At 45.6% G+C, this 20,657-nt stretch overlaps 1 protein-coding gene across 6 annotated transcripts in view; it reads right to left on the reverse strand.

Moving 5' to 3' along the window:
• The window catches only part of LOC146396262 (interleukin-36 gamma-like), a 60,130-nt gene that overhangs the window by 29,964 nt on the left and 9,509 nt on the right, over nt 1-20,657 (reverse strand). Inside the window, exons 1-3 of one of the 6 annotated variants that reach the window (XR_014826591.1) lie at nt 13,349-13,521; nt 4,501-4,698; nt 1,988-2,059 (exon numbers count right to left, since the gene is read on the reverse strand). The gene's annotated coding sequence lies outside the window, so the exon portion shown is untranslated. Of the gene's footprint in view, nt 1-1,987; nt 2,060-4,500; nt 4,702-6,320; nt 12,166-13,348; nt 13,522-20,657 lie in introns of those variants that run through there. The other 5 variants (XR_014826590.1, XM_084994831.1, XR_014826589.1 and 2 more) reach the window with 5 other exon arrangements.

The following is a 20,657-nucleotide window of genomic DNA, read 5'->3' on the forward strand; positions in this document are numbered from 1 at the left end:
ATTGTACATCCATACTAATAGGCCCTCGACTGAATGAACATGGCCCTTATGCATAGGCAGATAATCCAACCAAGTTCACCATTAGACACACAATCCCAAAACTCATGGGTGAAAACACCATGTGCCAAATATTCCCCTGAACACCAAGTTACAAACACCTAAACACCAATTCCTTGAGTATGCCTCTGTTACATCTCAAAACCCTTCAAATATAACACTCACCCTTAAAAACGCTCACCAAAACACAAACATGATCTCCCCTTATACACACATATCCATAGACCTAACCAACTGATATCCAGATTCCCAACAACCTATTAAATATGTACAAACCCCACCTAGGCTTGCACATCATTCATGATTTACATCAGACTACAAAGAGGTGGTGAGCACTACATTCAGGAAAGTTGTCCCCACCATGGACCCAAGCATGCCGTTTGAATATGAGTGTTGACTGATATTTTTATGTTCAAAAGGAAGACACAAGTGAAACTATGATCATGTACCTTGGCTCTTCACTGATTTTCCAGTGACCTGCGCTACTTCCTGGGAAGTGAATAAGGGTTTTCAAATTGAAAGTTCATTCCTTCTAGATTTCCTACTCTTTAGAACCACACACTGGAATGGCACACATTTTAATGGTCCACAAACTTTATGCACCTGCCTCTGGAGGCCCTGCAATCACTCAAGTCTTCATGCAGCCTGACCCACAGTGCTGCTAGTAAACTTCAGAGGAAACACTGCTCTGGACCTCAGCTCCATGCTGGCATGAACCCACACAGAGGAGGGCCCAGATATCCTACAGCACGAGAAGGAGTGCTCACACCCAACACGTGAAGAGTCCCCATATGCCTTACCAGGGCCTTCACAGAATTAAGTGGAAAGGCTGCCATGTCTGGCCCACCCCCAGGCGGGCCACCCATTGGGAAACCACCCTCTGCCCTCATGCATGCGCTACTGGATTCCCAAGCAGACCCACCTCAACAGATACTGGGAACAGTTGGTGGAGTGTAGTCCCTGCACCTGACAGCCCTAGCCACTAGCGGACATGTGCATGGTTGCTGGCGTGGGATGTGTGAATACCTAGCCCAGGAATTCTTGCATGAGAGGAATATAATGGAGAATTGGCATCCTCTGGGGAGGTTTTTTTTTTGATATGTCTTCTCATTGCGATCTTTCTGACCTTCTCCTCTTTAACCTCTCTCTTGTGAGATGATCTCCCACATTCAAATTGCAAACTTGAAAACTGTCCATTTAGATATGATCCCCATGAAAGAGTTTGGAGAGCTCCAGCCTAAGCACGGTATCCTCAATTTGGGCCAAGGGCATTCATGCCCTTTGGGCTGCAGTTCCTTAGTTTTGCTTACTGTTTTTTCTAGAAATATTAGGTCCTTTTACCTAGCAAGCCTTAGGGTTCCATTAAAAAGAATTTCTAGCAATGAATTGTAGACATGGAAAACACTCTGAGAGAACTTTCTCCTGTTTCCATGCCTAGAGCTTTTCCAAATGCATTTGTTCTACTCGAATGTTTTGCTCTCAGTGTAGTTAGTTAATGCATGGAAGTTTTTCAATAAAGGTTGATTCATAGGTGTTTCCTTTGTAAGGTTTTGGTTATCCTTGTGAAGTAAACTTGACAATCTTGGCCAATTACAGCACAGCAGGTACTTTGGGAACATTTGTACTCTCCCTCCCTACTTCTTTGACTACATCACAGAATTTCCGTTGGCAATCAACCAACAAATAAATAGGAGCAGATTCAACTTACTGACCTGACATTGTCATACTTTGCAAAGAAATGTGAACCATCAGGACCGTTCTCCGGTTAGCTGCAACGTTGGAGCATTTCTTCATCAACAGGATACCTCTCATGACCCCTTACATCTAACAACACCAAGAGCTCCCAAGGGCACAGACTTGAAACGTCCACAAGACACAAACCTGGAATCTCTCAGTGCCTTTAAATTTCCATCAGCAAGTGGGAAATTACCTGTCTTCTGATGCTTGTGATCCATTTCCAGAGATGTTTCTCCTCAGCTGTCAGTGCCTGCCCTGAAGCTCTCTGCAGGAATAATCAGATAAGGGTCCAAAAGACATTGAGACACCCACATGCATGACTGGTTTTCCCTAATTACATTTCAGCTAATTTGATTATCTCTGCCTCTAGGATGTAGGGTTTTGAGGTAGTAAACAAAAATTGATTGCAGAATTGGGAATGTCACTTTTCCACAATGTGATTTTCTATCAGGGTCCCTGAGAAGATGCATTCAAATACTATATCAGAGCGATGAGTGAGCATCTTGTAAATAATCGGTTGAATGGTGGAACAAGGGGAGGAGACAACAAGAAGCCTGCCCTTCTTGAGAGCCTGGGTACAATGCCTGCCTCACCAATCCTCTCATATGAAGTTATTGGTTGAAAAACATTTAAAATTTTCATTACAAGAGCTCAAATACAGAGAAATATTTCCAAATTGTTTATTTTTTCAATCCCCCATCAAGAGGTACTTGATAGAAAGCTCACCATGATATTGCTTGAAATCCTCTCACTCTCTTTTGAGTCCATTTTTCTTTGCAAGGGGTAAGAAGCTTCTGAAGCATCTTCCCAAGTCTTTTTCTCAATGTGGGACACTCCTTATAAACCTCTCTTGCCTTCCCCGACACCCTAACATCAGTAGGAATTGTAGTGGTGCTACAGCAGAGAATGAATTTCACCTCCCAAGAGATTTGGTTGCAGTCCTATTAGGTTTTCACCCCTCATCTCCCTTGATGAGTTTCCTAATTGTCCTCTCTTCTCACCACACAAAACATGAATACTCATTCATATCATTAGGAGAGTGATGAGGTGACATTAATTCCCAACATGAAAATAAGAGTCAGAGAACTGTTTCTCATTTGTGTCTCTGTTTTGTTTTCTAAGGGATGCAGATGGGACCATAGGTAATGATGAGCCTAGATTCTAAAGTGGAAGGCTATGGGATGCGGACAGGAAATTCACAAGCTTATAAGCAGGGCTTGCAGACCAGGTCTTAGATGGGATTGGCTTTGTCCAAAAGGAGAGTGGACAATGGTGGATAAAATACCGGCACTCTCTCAAGGTGCACATGCATTTCATGGGTAGTTGATTTTTTAAATCCTAGAAATATAAGGAGTTCCCATTGCGGCTCAGCAGAAATGAACCTGACAAGTACACATGAGGTTGCACTTTTGACCCCTGGCCTCCCTCAGAGGAATAAGGATCTGGTGTTGCCTTGAGCTATGCTGTAGGTCACAGACACAGCTTGCATCCCACATTGCTGTGGGTGTCCATAGGCCTGTAGCCGTAGGTCCGATTTGACTCCCATTCTGGAACTCACATATGTTGCAGGTCTGGCCCTAAAAAGGAAAATAAATAAAAGACCAAAAAAAAACCCCAGATCTCTGGGATATTTAGTACATTAACTTGTCTTCTTGTCCCTTATTTCTGTCCTTAACCCCATGAAGCACAAACACTCAATCCTATATCCTGCCTCTTCCATTGACATTTCATCCTGCAGATTTGGGGTCCCTTTGCCATTTTATTTTGGGTTGGACCAAAATGCACATTTCAGGTTCTAGTCCAAGTTCTCATCCTCTCTAGAACTGCTCACTACTAAGCGCCTAATATGTTACCCTTTTTGGCTAGTCTTGCCAGATAAATGCTGATGCTGAGGGAAAGGTAAATTTCAGATAAATAGGGAAAGAACTTTCAGTAAAGATATGTCCAAAATGTTGCATAGGACAGAGTTAAGGCTAAAGGCAGGCACTGTGTATGGGAAATGAAAAATTCAAATGGAGCTGGATATTTACTTTTGATATTGCCTGGGTTTGAACACTCTGTTCTTTCAGTTCCTTGAATTTCAAGAAAATGTAGAAACTCCCATAATAAAGGTTAGTCCAGTAACAGAGGAGCCACAATGGCAGTATGAAGGTGACAAAAATAATATACTCAGATATATGGAGACAAGATTTAATTTTCTATTTTTCCTTTTTACTTTTTTTCAAGATGAACTCTTACCTTATAATTGTTAAGTTTTCCATTGCAGTTGATTTACAATGCTTTGTCTATTTCAACTGTACAGCAAAGGACCCTGTCATACAGACACACACACACACACACACACATACATACACACATATATATACACATATATTATATATATATAATCGCTTTCTCACATTATCCTCCAACATTTTACATCCCTGTGCACATTTTAATTTTCAGAGACAAAGAAATAATTTTTGAAAAGGCAAATGGGTTGCATTCAATGTTCCTTGCCCAAAAGATCTCTGAAAAGATGTGAATGAAACAGGTAACACTGATTACCAGTGGGAACGAGGACTGAGTGGACAGGGGAAAGAGGGGGGAGGAGGACTCAACACTGCATATTCTATTTTGCACAAGTGGATTGTGAACCCTGAGAAGGGAGGTTTTGTGGAGAATATTACATTCAATCATTAAAAAGGTAAAACATACAATACTTACCAGCAATGTCATCATACGGGAAACACATCACACTGATCTCTGGTCTTGGACACGTGGGCTGTGCAGCGGCTTTTTGGATAGGCTGGGCCTTTCCAGCACAAGGGAACATGAGGAAGGTGGGTCCTGCTGGATGCTGGTTGGCACACAAGGACAGCTTCCTTAGCAAAGACGGACACACACCAATCACAAATGGTGGGTCTGCTGAGAGAAGCCAAACCATAAACATTGGGTTCCAGGTGGCCATGAAAACCCAAGTGGTTATCAGATGATAAAAGGTGAATTTTGTTCAGAAAGTCTGGCCTCTGGGGAAGGAAGCCAAGAGCCAGGACGGAAGCTGAGGGGGTTGAAGGACAACAAACAAGTTGATGAATAACAAAGGGAAAGGGAACATCAAGACAAACCTTGGTGCTGTGACTCTGAAAACCAACACATACATTGCCTGACGAGGCACTTGACAATTGTCTGGCCCCTGCATAAGGTGGAAGAAACGTCTGGTTCTTGCCTCCCTGTAGAGGCCAGCATGGAATGGCACCCCACCCCCACCCAGGCTCACCTGCCCTCAGCCCCTCCCCCACTGCAGAATGACTGGAGGCCCGCATTCTACTGTTGAGATTCAAACTTGGGCTCCTTTACTTGCGTCCTGAGCATCTGTTGGGGCAGGTCCCTCGCTGGGTCCTGCTCTTGACTGTCCACGTTGAGGCCACCAGCCCGTGGTGGTCCAGGCCCATGCCTGTGGGAATGGCTTCAGAAGGCAGTAAGCCTCTAGACAGGGGCTGTTTTCCAAGAGAAAGGGCCTCCCTCAAATCCCTGGTTTCCATTGTGATACTTCACTGTGGACATGAAGTTGGACTGAAGGAGAGGAAGGTGAGAGCACTGCACCCCAGGGTCATCTCCCCTGGGAAGCCTGGGGGCCTATAGAAACCTGAGCCTGCCCTGGGGAGGACAGCTGCTTGGAGGTGGTTATAGAGAACTTGCTCTGGTTGGGGAAGTAGGATGGCAGCAGGCAGGTTGGTTGTTTCTAGAAGGGAGACAAGCCACTTGGAACGTGTGTGTAGCCAGTGTCCTCTTGCTATTCAATTTTATAAAAAAACTTACTAATTTCAACCAATAGAGGAGAGTACTTTGAAATGGGGAAAAGATTAAATTTTAGAAAATTTGTAAGGAATGACATCTTGTGGAGTTCCCACTGGGGTGCAGCAGGTTAAGGATGTGGCATTTCCACAGTTCCAGCTTAGGTGGGATTCAGTCCCTGGCCTCTTTCTCTATGCAGCAGGTAGAGCCAAAAACCGCCCCCCAAAACTTGACATTTTATTCTACTCATGCCTACAGAATCTAGGCAGAGAGGCTGTTTTCACAACTAGGAAATTAATTGTTATTCCTAAGCCATTCATTCCTTAACAGTTCTAGTCTTTTATATGTATTAATCTCTTTAAAAAACATAAGAATCTTGCCAATACCTATGATTTTTATCAACGAACCCATTTTATCAACTGTCAGTGCCATGGCTATACATGTAAGAAATCTAAAATATATATGTGTGTATCTCATATACCAAGTTTGCTATTTTTCTGTCTTTTGCTTTTTACAGCTGCACTTGCAGCATGGGGGAGGTCCCAGGCTATGGGTCTAATCAGAGCTACAGCTGCTCATCACAGCCACAGCCACAGCAATGAGGTATCCAAGCCATGTCTATGAACTACAGAAGAGCTCACGGCAATGCCAGATCTCTGACCCATTTAGTGAGGCCAGGGATCAACCCTGCATCTTCATGGATACCATTCATATTTGCTTCCACTGTGCCACAAAAGGAACCCCTTGAGTTTGCTATTTCTTTTTTTTTTAATTTTTTTATTTTCCCACTGTACAGCAAGGGGGTCCGGTTATCCTTACATGTATACATTACAATTACATTTTTTCCTCCACCCTTTGTTCTGTTGCAACATGAGTTTCTAGACAAAGTTCTCAATGCTATTTAGCAGGATCTCCTTGTAAATCTATTCTAAGTTGTGTCTGATAAGCCCATGCTCCCGATCCCTCCCACTCCCTCCCCCTCCCATCAGGCAGCCTCAAGTCTATCCACGAAGTCCATGATTTTCTCTTCTGAGGAGATGTTCATTTGTGCTGGATATTAGATTCCAGTTATAAGTGATATCATATGGTATTTGTCTTTGTCTTTCTGGCTCATTGCACTCAGGATGAGATTCTCTAGTTCCATCCATGTTGCTGCACATGGCATTATGTCATCCTTTTTTATGGCTGAGTAGTATTCCATTGTGTATATATACCACCTCTTCCGAATCCAATCATCTGTCGATGGACATTTGGGTTGTTTCCATGTCCTGGCTATTGTGAATAGTGCTGCAATGAGCGTGCGGGTGCATGTGTCTCTTTTAAGTAGAGATTTGTCCGGATAGATGCCCAAGAGTGGGATTGTGGGGTCATATGGAAGTTCTATGTATAGATTTCTAAGGTATCTCCAAACTGTTCTCCATAGTGGCTGTACCAGTTTACATGCCCACCAACAGGGCAGGAGGGTTCCCTTTTCTCCACAGCCCCTCCAGCACTTGTTATTTGTGGATTTATTAATGAGGGCCATTCTGACTGGTGTGAGGTGGTATCTCATGGTAGTTTTGATTTGCATTTCTCTTCTAATCAGCGATGTTGAGCATTTTTTCAAGTGTTTGTTGGCCATCTGTATATCTTCTTTGGAGAAATGTCTATTCAGGTCTTTTGCCCATTTTTCCATTGATTGAATGCCTTTTTTTGCTGTTGGGTTGTATATGTTGTTTATATACTCTAGAGATTAAGCCCTTGTCAGTTGCATCATTTGAAACTATTTTCTCCCATTCTGTAAGTTGTCTTTTTGTTTTCTTTTGGGTTTCCTTTGCTGTGCAAAAGCTTTTCAGTTTGATTAGGTCCCATGGGCTTATTTTTGCTCTAATTTCTATTGCTTTGGGAGACTGACCTGAGAAAATATTCATGATGTGGATGTCAGAGAGTGTTTTGCCTATGTTTTCTTCTAGGAGATTGATGGTGTCCTGTCTCATATTTAAGTCTTTTAGCCATTTGGAGTTTATTTTTGTGCATGGTGTGAGGGTGTGTTCTAGTTTCATTGCTTTGCATGCAGCTGTCCAGGTTTCCCAGCAATGCTTGCTGAATAGACTTTCTTGTTCCCATTTTATGTTCTTGCCTCCCTTGTCAAAGATTAATTGACCACAGGTGTCAGGGTTTATTTCTGGATTCTCTCTTCTGTTCTTTTGGTCTGTCTGTCTGTTTTGATACCAGTACCATACTCTTTTGATGACTGTGGCTTTGTAGTATTTCTTGAAGTCTGGGAGAGTTACGCCCCATGCTTGGTTTTTGTCTCTCAGGATTGCTTATGATACCTTTTAAAATTGCACCTCACAAAATCAAATACCTCGGAATACACCTGACCAAGGAGGTAAAGGACGTATATGCCGAGAACTATAAAAGTTTAATCAAAGAAATCAAAGAGGATGTAAAGAAATGGAAAGATATTCCATGTTCCTGGATTGGGAAAATCAATATTGTAAAAATGGCCATACTACCCAAAGCAATCTACAGATTCACTGCAATCCCTATCCAATTACCCATGACATTTTTCATAGAACTAGAGCAAACAATTCAAACATTTATATGGAACCACAAAAGACCCAGAATCGCCAAAGCAATCCTGAGTTTGCTATTTCTCATATCACACTCTCCCTCCCTCAATCAATCCAATGGTGCTGTGGGGTGATCAGTCTTGACACAGACACCTTTCCTGGGTTCCCCTCACAGAGCCCTGTTCTGGACCCCATACCCACCTTAGCGATCCCTTCCTCCACACTCCTTTCTGAACTGAGCTTCTCTAGGCCCCACTGGACAGCTGCTGACATACTCTACATGGATGAAACATCCCAGTAGGTTATGTGACAGCAGGTTATCTGGTAGAGCTGTAAGAACCAGAGGGACTCAACTCTTGGCCACGCTCAGGCTGCACACACCCCAAACACTTTGCTTCCTGATAGCAGTGACTTTCAAACAAGATTCTTACTCAAGTCCCAGAGAATAATGCAGACATGGGTGCTAGCTGCATGTACATTTCATAAGAAAGGACTTATGATCTTAGAATAAATCTAATCACAACACACATTATAAAATTCATCAACCAATAAGTGAGTCATCTGGGGGACATCTACAGTACAATACTTTCATCTCAGTCTTTCAGAGGTTTCTTAAAATAGTTTTGGAATTTATTTGACCAGGGGGAGGGGTTGGTCAGGGGATTTAGAAAGAGCCCATCACACATTCCCCATCGGACAACAATGTCCTGGAAGGCAGCAACAATGGCTTCCTGCCACCAGCACCAGAGCAGCAAGACTAGGGTCAACTCTGTACTCCCTGAAAACATGCTCAATGACTGGTAAAGAGTATTTAAGCTCCACAAACATAAGACTTCCTCCTCCAGTATGAGGACACTCCAAGAACCACTCACAGAGCCCCATCCTCTCAGATTACAATGAAGAAACAATGGCTGGAAGAAGTGGAGTCATTTGACCAAGGCCACCCAGTAGCTTGGAGTCCAAGTAAATAAATTTATTTAGCAAACAAGGGTCTGGAAACCAGTGCAGTAAAGTCCTCATCATCAGAGTGATTTTATCATTCTTCAGCCAGCCAGCCATATATTTGTTCTATTAAACTTTCACCACACAGCCTTGGCTTTAATATTGTCACATGCATTCCTCTTCTCTCCCCAGAAGAGTGATGCTCTTTGAGGCACAAGATTCCCTCCAAATTCCATGTTAACTGTCCAGGAGAGCCTGGCTCTGCTGGGTGAGGAAGGACCATCACCTGACTGAGTGCTGCTGGAGGCAGCAAGCCAGCTCAGCAATGCCTCAGGTCCTGAGTGGACTCACTGGGAAGGCTGGTCTTGTCACTTGGCAGGGGCTGTCACAGCAGCTGCATGTCTGTCATAACCACATTAGGTGTCCAGGGCTGACTGAGGGGCCAGAGTGTGGGAGGAGGCTGAGTGCTGGCTGTATAATTAAGACCTAGGAGAGGTACAGAACAACACCCACACACTCACTTCAACCCTGGGAGAAAGCCTGAGGCCAATGTGAACCATGAAGGTCAAGGGTGGATGCTGCAGGAATAAGGGGATAAAGCTCTGTCTTCCTCATTGAGCACCCTTGCTGGGTAGATCTCTCCTCTGGGACTGTGACCCTCTCTCTGTAAACCAAACTGTCACCAGTCTGAGGTCTTATGTGAAGATGGATCTTCCACATATCAAATTAGGTTCTAGGCTTAACAAGAGTCTTCTTGGCACATACTTAGTGGGATGACATTAGTGATGGGGGCCAAAACCCTGCTGTAAGCCATGGTGCTCCATGGCCTGCAGGGTCCTTCGGTGGGGGAGAACTGTGGTCCAGTGACTGCAGGGGCCTATGTCTCATGGGGAGGGACCCAGGATGTCAGTCATCACATATGTGTTTCATCAGAGGGGTCACGTGCTTCATGGTAGGCGAATCAGGAAGGAGCATGTGCCAGGAGCTAGGATGCAAGGGCAAGGCTGTCTGAGAGCCTCAGTTACTGACCGCAGCTGCATTTTCCACAGGCCACATGCTGTTGGAACTAGACTTTGGTGCAAGCAAGTTTAGAGGGGTTCTCCATGGTGGGAGCTGTGTTCTCTCCTGATGGCACTCTGCCCATGCCAGCCTTGTGGTGTGAAGACAGAATGAGGATTGGGTGGGCTCAGTTTCTCCGCTGTGAAACCTGCATAAAAGGAGCTGAAACTCAGATATTCAGGCTTATGGACTGTCAGTGAGACCATGCTCCTTGCCTCTGATCCTTTCCTGCTTCCTCATCCTATTTCTTCACCAGTGAGCCTGAAAAGTAGGCATGGATATAGGAATGGAGGATGGAGGCTCCAGCCCAGCAGCACAGTGGTGCTGACCAGTGAGGCATGGAAGTCCTCATGTGTTGCCGAGGCTCATCGTCCAGCATAGATGCAGGCAAAGCCCAGTGAAGATTTCAAAGTCAAGAGGAGAGTGTACTCAGAAGGCTGTGCCTGGACATCTCTGACTCTAGAATGAAGCTTGCTCAGAGGCAGAGGGGAAACCAACCAGTCAGTTGGTTAGAGAAAAGCCTTTAGCTCTGCCACTTAAACTAACAAACTTACAAATTACCTGACAGGTTTGGGACAACTCGAGGAATCCTCAGAAGACTAGGGTCAACTTCCTAGCAAGTTTTGTTCTAACAAGAGGGGGAGGAAGCCCTGTATTTTAGCAAATAGCTGGGAGAGGAGGAACGAGCCAAGTGAAAAGGCAGATGAGGCTGGCAGCCCCGGGCAATCTTCAAAAAATTACTGGGAGAAACCCAGGGGGAGCGAGGAAGCTGTTGATGGGAGGTTCTGTTCCTGGTGGGGGTGGGGGGCTGCTGTTCTGCTGCAGAACTTGGAAAGCTGAGTCAAGCCATGGTGCTTGATTTAGCTTGGCTTGGTCTTTCTCAGGTGGAGCATTTGACAGGCACCTGCAGAGCTCTCTCTGGACCCCAGAGAGCTCAGACTACAAATCGTCATTAGCAAAAGGTTCACAGCTTAGGTTAAGAAATGAGAAGGGACTAGGTCCATCTTCAGCAGATGAAGAAACAAGGAGGCACTCTTTTCTGCACAGAAGCCAAAGACAGCAGCCTTAAAATGTCTTGGGCCAGTTTGAAGAAGTATAGGGAAAAGAGCAATGGTTGTAAGGAATGCAGGACCCTCAATTTTGTTTGGAAGTTGCTTATTATAATTGCAGATTCCATCATCATCTGGGGTGTGGGAACCCTTGAGAACAGAAAAGGGGATTTCGGAAGTTTTAACACACAGCCTATACATGGTGAAGAGACAGGAAATGCCATGAAACCTGAAGGTGCCCCCAATGCAAGTTACACACTTGTTAGCTGACAGTGGGGCTTTGGATGCCATTTTTCAGGGCGAAAGGCAGTCTGTCTAAAGGGTAGAAGGTGTCCCTAGAACATAGAAACTCTGTGTCACAACCCATTGACCGGAGACAGCTTTTAATTGACCATGGATTTTTGAGGCTAGAGTCTGGTGAAATTATGCACTTTTAATGGCAACTTGGAGGAGCTGAACCAGGACATGCGCTGCTCTTTTCTCTCTTTGATTCCTTGTCCATCGTCCTCCTCTACACACTGCAAGCCATCTGCCATAGTCTGTAACTGGTGACAACTGTGCAGATTTAAACTGCAGGAGAGGCATCAGGCTCTGCAAACTCCGCATTTCCAAAATCGCTGTTTGGACTGTAAGCTGACCAAATAGACACATTTAGGATTTGGGTTCCTGTTTCCCAGCCAGAAATGCAGGCCTGGAAAAAGATGCTTCTCTATCTTGACACAAAGCTTTGTCTTGACAATTCATTGGAGCGTTGAGAAAATGGAACACAGAAGTCTCAGAGTTGGTGCAGCCCAATTTGGAAGCACGGGGAGGCTCCACATCCATTCCGGGGAAAATGAATTATGCTGCAGGTTCCGAAGAAGATCCTGACATTATCAGGAGCCGCTCTCACTAGGGCCCTCTGGTCAGGACCAGCCAGAGGAAGAAAAAGGAGGAGAGAAGAGATGCTTTTCAGGTATCTTAGGTCTTGAGTTGATGATGGGAGGGAGCTGGGTGAGAAATTTTACAAAGTTATAACACATTGTTACGATCCCTCACCTCGTCAGCTCCTGTCTGCTTGACAAGGACAATATCCCTTCAGGAAAATAAGAAATAAAATGGAAAGTGGCCTCACGATGAAATTACCTGAAGCAATGGCCTGATATGTTACAGAGTGTTGGGAGCAACATTAAAAAGGCATTTGTAACTGGCCACCTCCATGGCTCCAAGTGGAAGCTGATGCAGGCCTTCTCAGTCCCAGGGCTTTTGTGAGAGTTGGCCCCTCATGACCACTCTTGGCAAGCCAGGCCTGGGACCCTGGGGACCCCACCTGGGAAAAATTCCTTTTAAAGAGTCACAGCCCCTCTTACATGGACATTCTAGCAAGAGTCACGTCTGGGCAGAGGGTCAGAGGCATTCGCACCTGTGAGAGGACGAAGGAGGAGCCCAGCACCAAAGGGGGCTGGAAGTTGGCGACTGTCACCACAATAATCTAATTATTACTCTGCTCCTGTCCCCTCCTGAATAACTTTTTTATTGAAGTAGAGTGGATTTCCAATGTTGTGTGTCAGGTGTGCAGAAAAGTGATTCCATTATACCCCTGCATGTGTATATCTAGTCTTTTCCAGATTCGTTTCCATTACAGGTTCGTACAAGATGCTGATAGGTTGTCTATTTGATATTTAGTAGTGCTGATAACGTCCTCAATCTACCATAACTGGGCCCATCTGAATGACACCCAACACCGCTCCTTCCTGAAGGCTTTCCTCTCAAGCTGGATGCCTGTCAAGATTCCTGTGCTGTGTGACAGCCCTCTCACTGCTGGCCCTGCAGTCAGCCCCTTCTCCACTTCCTCTAGCTGTCCTCTCACCTCATCACCATCCACCCCGCCTTATTCCCACCTCATTAGGGACCTCCCACTTCACCACCACCCTCCCATCTCATCGCCATCCTCCCACCTCATCACCACCCTCCCATCTCACCACCACCCTCACATCTCATCTCCGTCTTCCCCACCGCCCCCTCACTCCCTCAGCACCACCACCTGCTCCCCACTGGCTCTTCTGGCGCCCTGGACTCCTCTGCCCCCCTCCTCAGGCCTCCTTCTCCTCAGCAGTTCAACTGTCACCTACAAAGCCCATTAACAATTCCCTGCTCATCAAAGTACAGTCTGGGAAATAAAGCAAAGTCTACCTTTTCTTTTCCTTTGTGCTTGGCGGGGTTTCAGTTGCTTGCAGGGCGCAGTGCAGAGACACCACGCCTGCACTGCAGACCCCAGTTAGGGAAGCAGCTGCGCCAGCCGTTAAAAAACTAACGGTTCCTGAGGAAACTAAGAGCAACACCGCGATTCAAGATGGCAGCGGACTGGGATTGGGTGTGAGCCGTGTGCCCCCGCCTCCCGCGGCCTGCCGAGGCCCCGCCCCCCCAGCACAGGCCCTGCCGAGGCCCAGCTCCCCTGGCACACGGCCTGGCGAGGCTCCGCCTCCCTGACACGCGGCCTGCCGCGGACCCCCTGTCCGCGCGCTGCTCGTCGAAGCACCGCCTCCCCGCGCGTGGCCTGCCGAGGCCACGCCCCCCCAGGAAACGGGCTGCCGAGGCCCCGCCTCCCCCGCTCGGCCTGCCGAAGCCGCGCCCCCCAGTCTCATAGCCCGCCGAGGCCACGCCCCCCGGCAGAGGGCCTGCCGAGGCCCCGCCCACCTGGCATATGGCCTGCCCCACCTGTCAGAGAGCGACCTGCCGAAGCCCCGCCTCCCCGCGCGCGGCCTGCCGAGGCCCCGCCCCCCCAGGAAACGGCCTGCCGAGGCCCCCCTCCCCCGCTCAGCCCGCAGAAGCCGCGCCCCCCAGTCACATAGCCTACCAAGGCCCCGCCCCCCCGGCAGAGGGCCTGCCGAGGCCCCGCCCCCCAGGACACGTGCTGCAGAGGCCCCGCCCCCCCGGCACAGGGACTGCTGAGGCCCCGCCTCCCTGGCACGCGGCCTGCCGAGGCCCCCGCTGTCAGCGCGCGGCCTGCCGAAGTCCCGCCTCCCCGCGCGCTGCCTGCCGAGGCCCCGCCCCCCCAGGTCACGGCCTGCCGAGGCCCTGCCTCTCCGCAGGCCACCGAGGGGGGATTCCCCCCCCACCCCCCCGCACAGGGCCTGCTAAGGCCCCGTCTTCCCCCGTGTGGCCTTCCGAGGCTCTTTCCCCCCCCCCCCCCATGGACTGAGGAGACCCTGTGAAGCTCCCAGGCCCGCCTGGCTGCAGAGTGCGTGCTTGGAGCTCACAGCCCCCTGTCTTCGATGATGGAGAATGCTTTCCTTTCCTTCCCTGGGCAGGAGCCACAGGGGCAGTTGGACCCTTGATGCGGCCCAACTGGAAAGTGTCAGGAACACAGCCTCCACCTGGTCTCTGTGCCTACTGCTGGAAGCTACCGTGTCCAGCTCCCTTGGCCCATCCCCAGCTCTACCCACAGTGGTTACCCTCTGCTCCCCACTGCTGGCCAGGTCCCACCTAGGCCACCATCCCGGGGCCTCTGGCCGCTCACAGTCCCTCCATATACCTGCCACCTGCAGTCCCTCCCTGCACCTGCTCCCTCCAGGCCTCTTCCACCTTGTCCTCTGTCCCCCACAACCACACTGTTCCCACCCCTCCCTCACTGGTCCCCAGCTTCAGTCTCATCCACTCAGGTGTCCTTTCCTCCTCCTGGTCCCTCTCTGGAGCACACTGCCAGGTCCACCAGCAACACTCGGTCCCCGTCTCTTGTTTGTTTTCTCTTTTCTCCACTAGAATGTAAGCCCCAAGCAGGGATTTTACTCTCCTGTCCTCTTTGCTGTGTTCCCAGTACCTCGAATAGTGTCTGGCGTGAGCTGAATGCTCCATAAACACTTGGTGAGTGAAAGGTGATGTGATGTGATGTGACAAGACAGTCCTGATTGGGAGAGGAGAGAAAAGTGACCAATGGTGAGCAGTCCTCAGGGAAGTGCTGACCCTTTCATGAGTGGGATGTTGGTGACAAGGTAACCAACTTGGACAGAAGACTCAGAAAGGTAGAGAGGGTGCCCAGGAGCTGAACAGAAGGAATGATGTGTTTACATTCAGACTCTCCCTGAGGAGTAGATGGGAATGTTTTCATTGCTCACCAGAGAGTCAAAGGGCATCTAAATAAATTGCTGACAATTTTGCTAAGTACAGTGCTTTTCGCTTGGTAGATGCACAAGGCAACTAACATATATAGCATCTACCAGCTTAAAAGCAATACTACCAGAATTATATAAAACTATATTTGAAAGTTTCTTTTAATAACATCTTGGGTGTTTTCTTTAAGTCTAATTTTGTTCTGCAAAAGGGATGAGGTGTTGGTTCCTAGTAAAATAAGTCTACTTCCTCAATGTCTTTATTCCCATATACTAGATCTTGTAACTACACTGGAGCTAAAAATTGCAAAACATAATTTCCACATTTGGCCGATAAAATCTAATGTACATTTAGAGTGTTATACTTTGCAAAGCCAAAGGAAAAGAATGTAGGTTATGGGACCTGGATACTTGGATTTGAAGAGTGTATCCGACATCCTAGCCATTCTGAACCTTGGTTTCATCAACTGAAAAATGGGAATCCTGTTGTGTCTAGAACCAGTATAATTTTAGTGACTAACAGCGTGTGCTACGGGTAGTACATGCTCCAGAGTGCTGCTAACAACCTATACTTTCTCAGTTACTAAAATCCCAAACAAAACGGCCTACCTAATCTTGATGCTATTAAACAATTTTTAGGGGTTGTGATGCTATCACAACTCAAAAATTCTTTTAACTCTGAAAACCCAAAACATTCATAAAAACCATCCAAAAAGTTTTTATGCAAATGAGTCAGCTTTGAAGTGGAGAAGATATAAAGCACATATTGCATTATCTCCTGAATACTTTCATAAAGAACAGGGCTCCTGAAGTTCCCAACGTGGCTCAGTGGAAATGAATCTGACTAGCATCGCTGAGGACACAAGTTGGGTTCCTGACCTCCCTCAGTGGGTTAAGGTTCCAGCATTGCTGTGAGCTGTGGTGTAGGCTGCAGATGTGGCTTGCATCCCTCATTGCCGTGGCTGTGGTGTAGGCTGGTGGCTACAGCTCTGATGCAACCCCTAGCCTGGGAACCTCCATATGCCATGGATGCAGCCCTAAGGGGGAAAAAAAAAACACACACACACACAACAACAGGGTTTCTGAAATGGCATGCAAGTACCTTGTTACACAATTCCATCCGAGTTTCTCAGAATGACATTATTAATTCTTTTTTTTCAAAAAGGACTTTAGAACCATAGGATTTCCCTAAACAAATGACCTTGTTCTACAGATGAGGACATGAAGAGCAACTCCTACCTGGTTGTACAGGCAAGACCTGGCACAGTCTCTAGACTGCTAATTCATTCCTCTGTCATCTGCATGATGGCTGGGGCAGCCAGTAACCCAGACAAAAAGAAAGCCATGGAAGGGAGACAGGCCAATAATATCTTCCAGATGAGCCTTGCCCACCTCCAGTCTCCTGACGCAAGCATTTCCGTATTGCAGATCTTCTCACACGTGGCTCACCCACCAGCTGTGGATAACTGCCCTGAACATGGGGCCCTGGCTCACCCTCCACATCTGCACAGCCTAAAAGGATAACAGGTCATGCACCTGGAGAAAGCATCACTCCAACACACACTGTAGGTGCCTTGCGAGGAGGATAAAAGCCAGGGCTTGAGGAGCCAGGGAGTGGGGAGCTCATTCCCAGAGTGCTCAGAAGAAGGAAGTGCTCAAGGGACAGGAAGTGTACAGTATGTTCTGGCTGGCAGAGGTCTGCCCTGGCTTCCACATGGTTCACCACTGGATCTTCCATCTGGTGGGAAGATGTTATTGATTTTATATATATACACATACAGTTGGTTCTCATTAGTCACAGATTCCATATCAGAGAATTCACCTATTCACTAAAAATGTATTTGTCACCCCAAGTCAGGGCTTGGGGTGCTTTTGCTCACATGTGGACACACGCAGAGAAGAGAAAAATTCATCTACCTACAAATACATTTCCAGCTGAGGCTGAACAAAGCAAAACTCTGCCTTCCTGTTTCCACTCATACTGTAAGCAAATGCCCCTTCTCTGGTCTATTTAGTGCCACATTTCCCCACATTTTTGTGGTGTGTGTGTGTGTGTGATTTTTTTTTTTATTAAATTTTATTTTCCCACTGTACAGCAAGGGGGTCAGGTTATCCTTACATGTATACATTACAATTACAGTTTTTCCCCCACCATTTCTTCTGTTGCAACATGAGTATCTAGACATAGTTCTCAATGCTATTCAGCGGGATCTCCTTGTAAATCTATTCTACGTTGTGACTGATAAGCCCAAGCTCCCGATCCCTCCCACTCCCTCCCCCTCCCATCAGGCAACCACAAGTCTCTTCTCCAAGTCCATGATTGATTTTCTTTTCTGAGGAGATGTTCATTTGTGCTGGATATTAGATTCCAGTTATAAGTGATGTCATATGGTATTTGTCTTTGTCTTTCTGGCTCATTTCACTCAGTATGAGATTCTCTAGTTCCATCCATGTTGCTGCACATGGCATTATGTCATCCTTTTTTATGGCTGAGTAGTATTCCATCGTGTATATATACCACATCTTCCGAATCCAATCCTCTGTCGATGGACATTTGGATTGTTTCCATGTCCTGGCTATTGTGAATAGTGCTGCAATGAACATGCGGGTGCATGTGTCTCTTTTAAGTAGAGCTTTGTCCGGATAGATGCCCAAGAGTGGGATTGCAGGGTCATATGGAAGTTCTATGTATAGATTTCTAAGGTATCTCCAAACTGTTCTCCATAGTGGCTGTACCAGTTTACATTCCCACCAACAGTGCAGGAGGGTTCCCTTTTCTCCACAGCCCCTCCAGCACTTGTTATTTGTGGATTTATTAATGATGGCCATTCTGACTGGTGTGAGGTGGTATCTCATGGTAGTTTTGATTTGCATTTCTCTTATAATCAGCGATGTTGAGCATTTTTTCATGTGTTTGTTGGCCATCTGTATATCTTCCTTGGAGAAATGTCTATTCAGGTCTTTTGCCCATTTTTCCATTGATTGATTGGTTTTTTTGCTGTTGAGTTGTATAAGTTGCTTGTATATTCTAGAGATTAAGCCCTTGTCAGTTGCATCATTTGAAACTATTTTCTCCCATTCTGTAAGTTGTCTTTTTGTTTTCTTTTGGGTTTCCTTTGCTGTGCAAAAGCTTTTCAGTTTGATGAGGTCCCATGGGTTTATTTTTGCTCTAGTTTCTATTGCTTTGGGAGACTGACCTGAGAAAATATTCATGATGTTGATGTCAGAGAGTGTTTTGCCTATGTTTTCTTCTAGGAGTTTGATGGTGTCCTGTCGTATATTTAAGTCTTTCAGCCATTTGGAGTTTATTTTTGTGCATGGTGTGAGGGTGTGTTCTAGTTTCATTGCTTTGCATACAGCTGTCCAGGTTTCCCAGCAATGCTTGCTGAATAGACTTTCCTTTTCCCATTTGATGTTCTTGCCTCCCTTGTCAAAGATTAATTGACCATAGGTGTCAGGGTTAATTTCCAGATTCTCTATTCTGTTCCATTGGTCTGTCTGTCTGTTTTGATACCAGTACCACACTGTTTTGATGACTGTGGCTTTGTAGTATTTCTTGAAGTCTGGGAGAGTTATGCCTCCTGCTTGGTTTTTGTTTCTCAGGATTGCTTTGGCGATTCTGGGTCTTTTGTTGTTCCATATAAATGTTTGGATTGTTTGTTCTAGTTCTGTGAACAATGTCATGGGTAATTTGATAGGGATTGCATTGAATCTGTAGATTGCTTTGGGTAGGATGGCCATTTTCACAATATTGATTTTTCCAATCCAGGAACATGGAATATCTTTCCATTTTTTTACATCTTCTTTGATTTCTTTGATTAAGGTTTTATAGTTCTAGGCATATAGGTCCTTTACCTCTTTGGTTAGGTGTATTCCGAGGTATTTGATTTTGTGAGGTACAATTTTAAAAGGTATCGTATTTTTGTATTCCTTTTCTAATGCTTCATTGCTGGTATACAGAAATGCAACTGACTTCTGAATGTTAATCTTATATCCTGCCACTTTGCTGAATTTATTAATCAGTTCCAGTAGTTTTTGGGTTGAGTCCTTAAGGTTTTCTATGTAAAGTATCATGTCATCTGCATACAGTGACAGTTTGATCTCTTCTCTTCCGATATGGATGCCTTTTATTTCTTTTGTTTGTCTAATTGCTGTGGCTAAGACTTCCAAAACTATGTTGAAGAGCAGTGGTGAGAGTGGGCATCCCTGTCTTGTTCCAGATTTGAGTGAGAAGGATTTCAGTTTTTCCCCATTGAGGATTATATTTGCTGTGGGTTTATCATAAATGGCTTTGATTATATTCAGGAATGTTCCCTCTATACCCACTTTGGCGAGGGTCTTGATCATGAATGGATGTTGAACTTTGTCAAATGCTTTTTCTGCATCTATTGAGATGATCATATGATTTTTGACTTTTTTTTTGTTAATGTGGTGTATGATGTTGATTGATTTGCGTATGTTGAACCATCCTTGTGAACCTGGGATGAACCCAACCTGGTCATGGTGTATAATTTTTTTGATATGTTGTTGGATTCGGTTGGCTAAGATTTTGTTGAGAAGTTTTGCATCTATATTCATCAATGATATTGGGCGATAGTTTTCTTTTTTGGTGGTATCTCTGTCTGGTTTTGGAATGAGGGTGATGGTGGCCTCATAGAATGTCTTTGGGAGTATTCCTTCTTCTTCAACCTTTTGAAAGAGTTTAAGGAGGATGGGCACCAATTCCTCTTTATATGTTTGATAGAATTCACCTGTGAAGCCATCTGGTCCTGGACTTTTATTTGTAGGGAGTGATTTTATGACCTCTTCAATTTCATTTCTAGTGATTGGTCTGTTCAGTTGGTCTGTTTCTGCTTGATTCAGTTTTGGCAGGCTGTAAGATTCTAGAAAATTGTCCATTTCTTCCAGATTGTCAAACTTATTGCCATATAGTTGTTCATAGTATTCTCTTATGGTTTTTTGTATTTCTGCTGTATCCGTTGTGATTTCTCCTTTTTCATTTATAATTTTGGTGATTTGGGTTCTTTCTCTCCTCTTTTTAGTGAGTCTGGCCAGGGGTTTATCAATTTTGTTCACCTTTTCAAAGAACCAGCTCTTGGTTTTATTAATTTTCTCTATTGTTTTTTGAGTCTCTATTTTATTGATTTCTTCTTTGATCTTTACAATTTCCTTCCTTCTGCTGACTTTAGGACTTCTTTGTTCTTCTTTTTCTAATTCATTTAGGTGGAGGGTTAAGTTGTCAATTTGGGATCTTTCTTCTTTTTTGAGAAAGGCCTGGATTGCTATAAATTTCCCTCTGAGCACTGCTTTCGCAGCATCCCATAGATTTTGAGAGGTTGTGTCTTCATTATCATTTGTTTCAAGATAGTTTTTAATTTCCTTCTTGATTTCCT

The sequence above is a fragment of the Sus scrofa genome, chromosome 14 (genome assembly GCF_054392235.1).
Source record: "Sus scrofa isolate SSC_HxYL_T2T_F1_AM1 chromosome 14, Sscrofa_HxYL_maternal_Yorkshire_Landrace_v2.0, whole genome shotgun sequence".
In the NCBI taxonomy this organism is placed as follows: Eukaryota; Metazoa; Chordata; class Mammalia; order Artiodactyla; family Suidae; genus Sus; species Sus scrofa.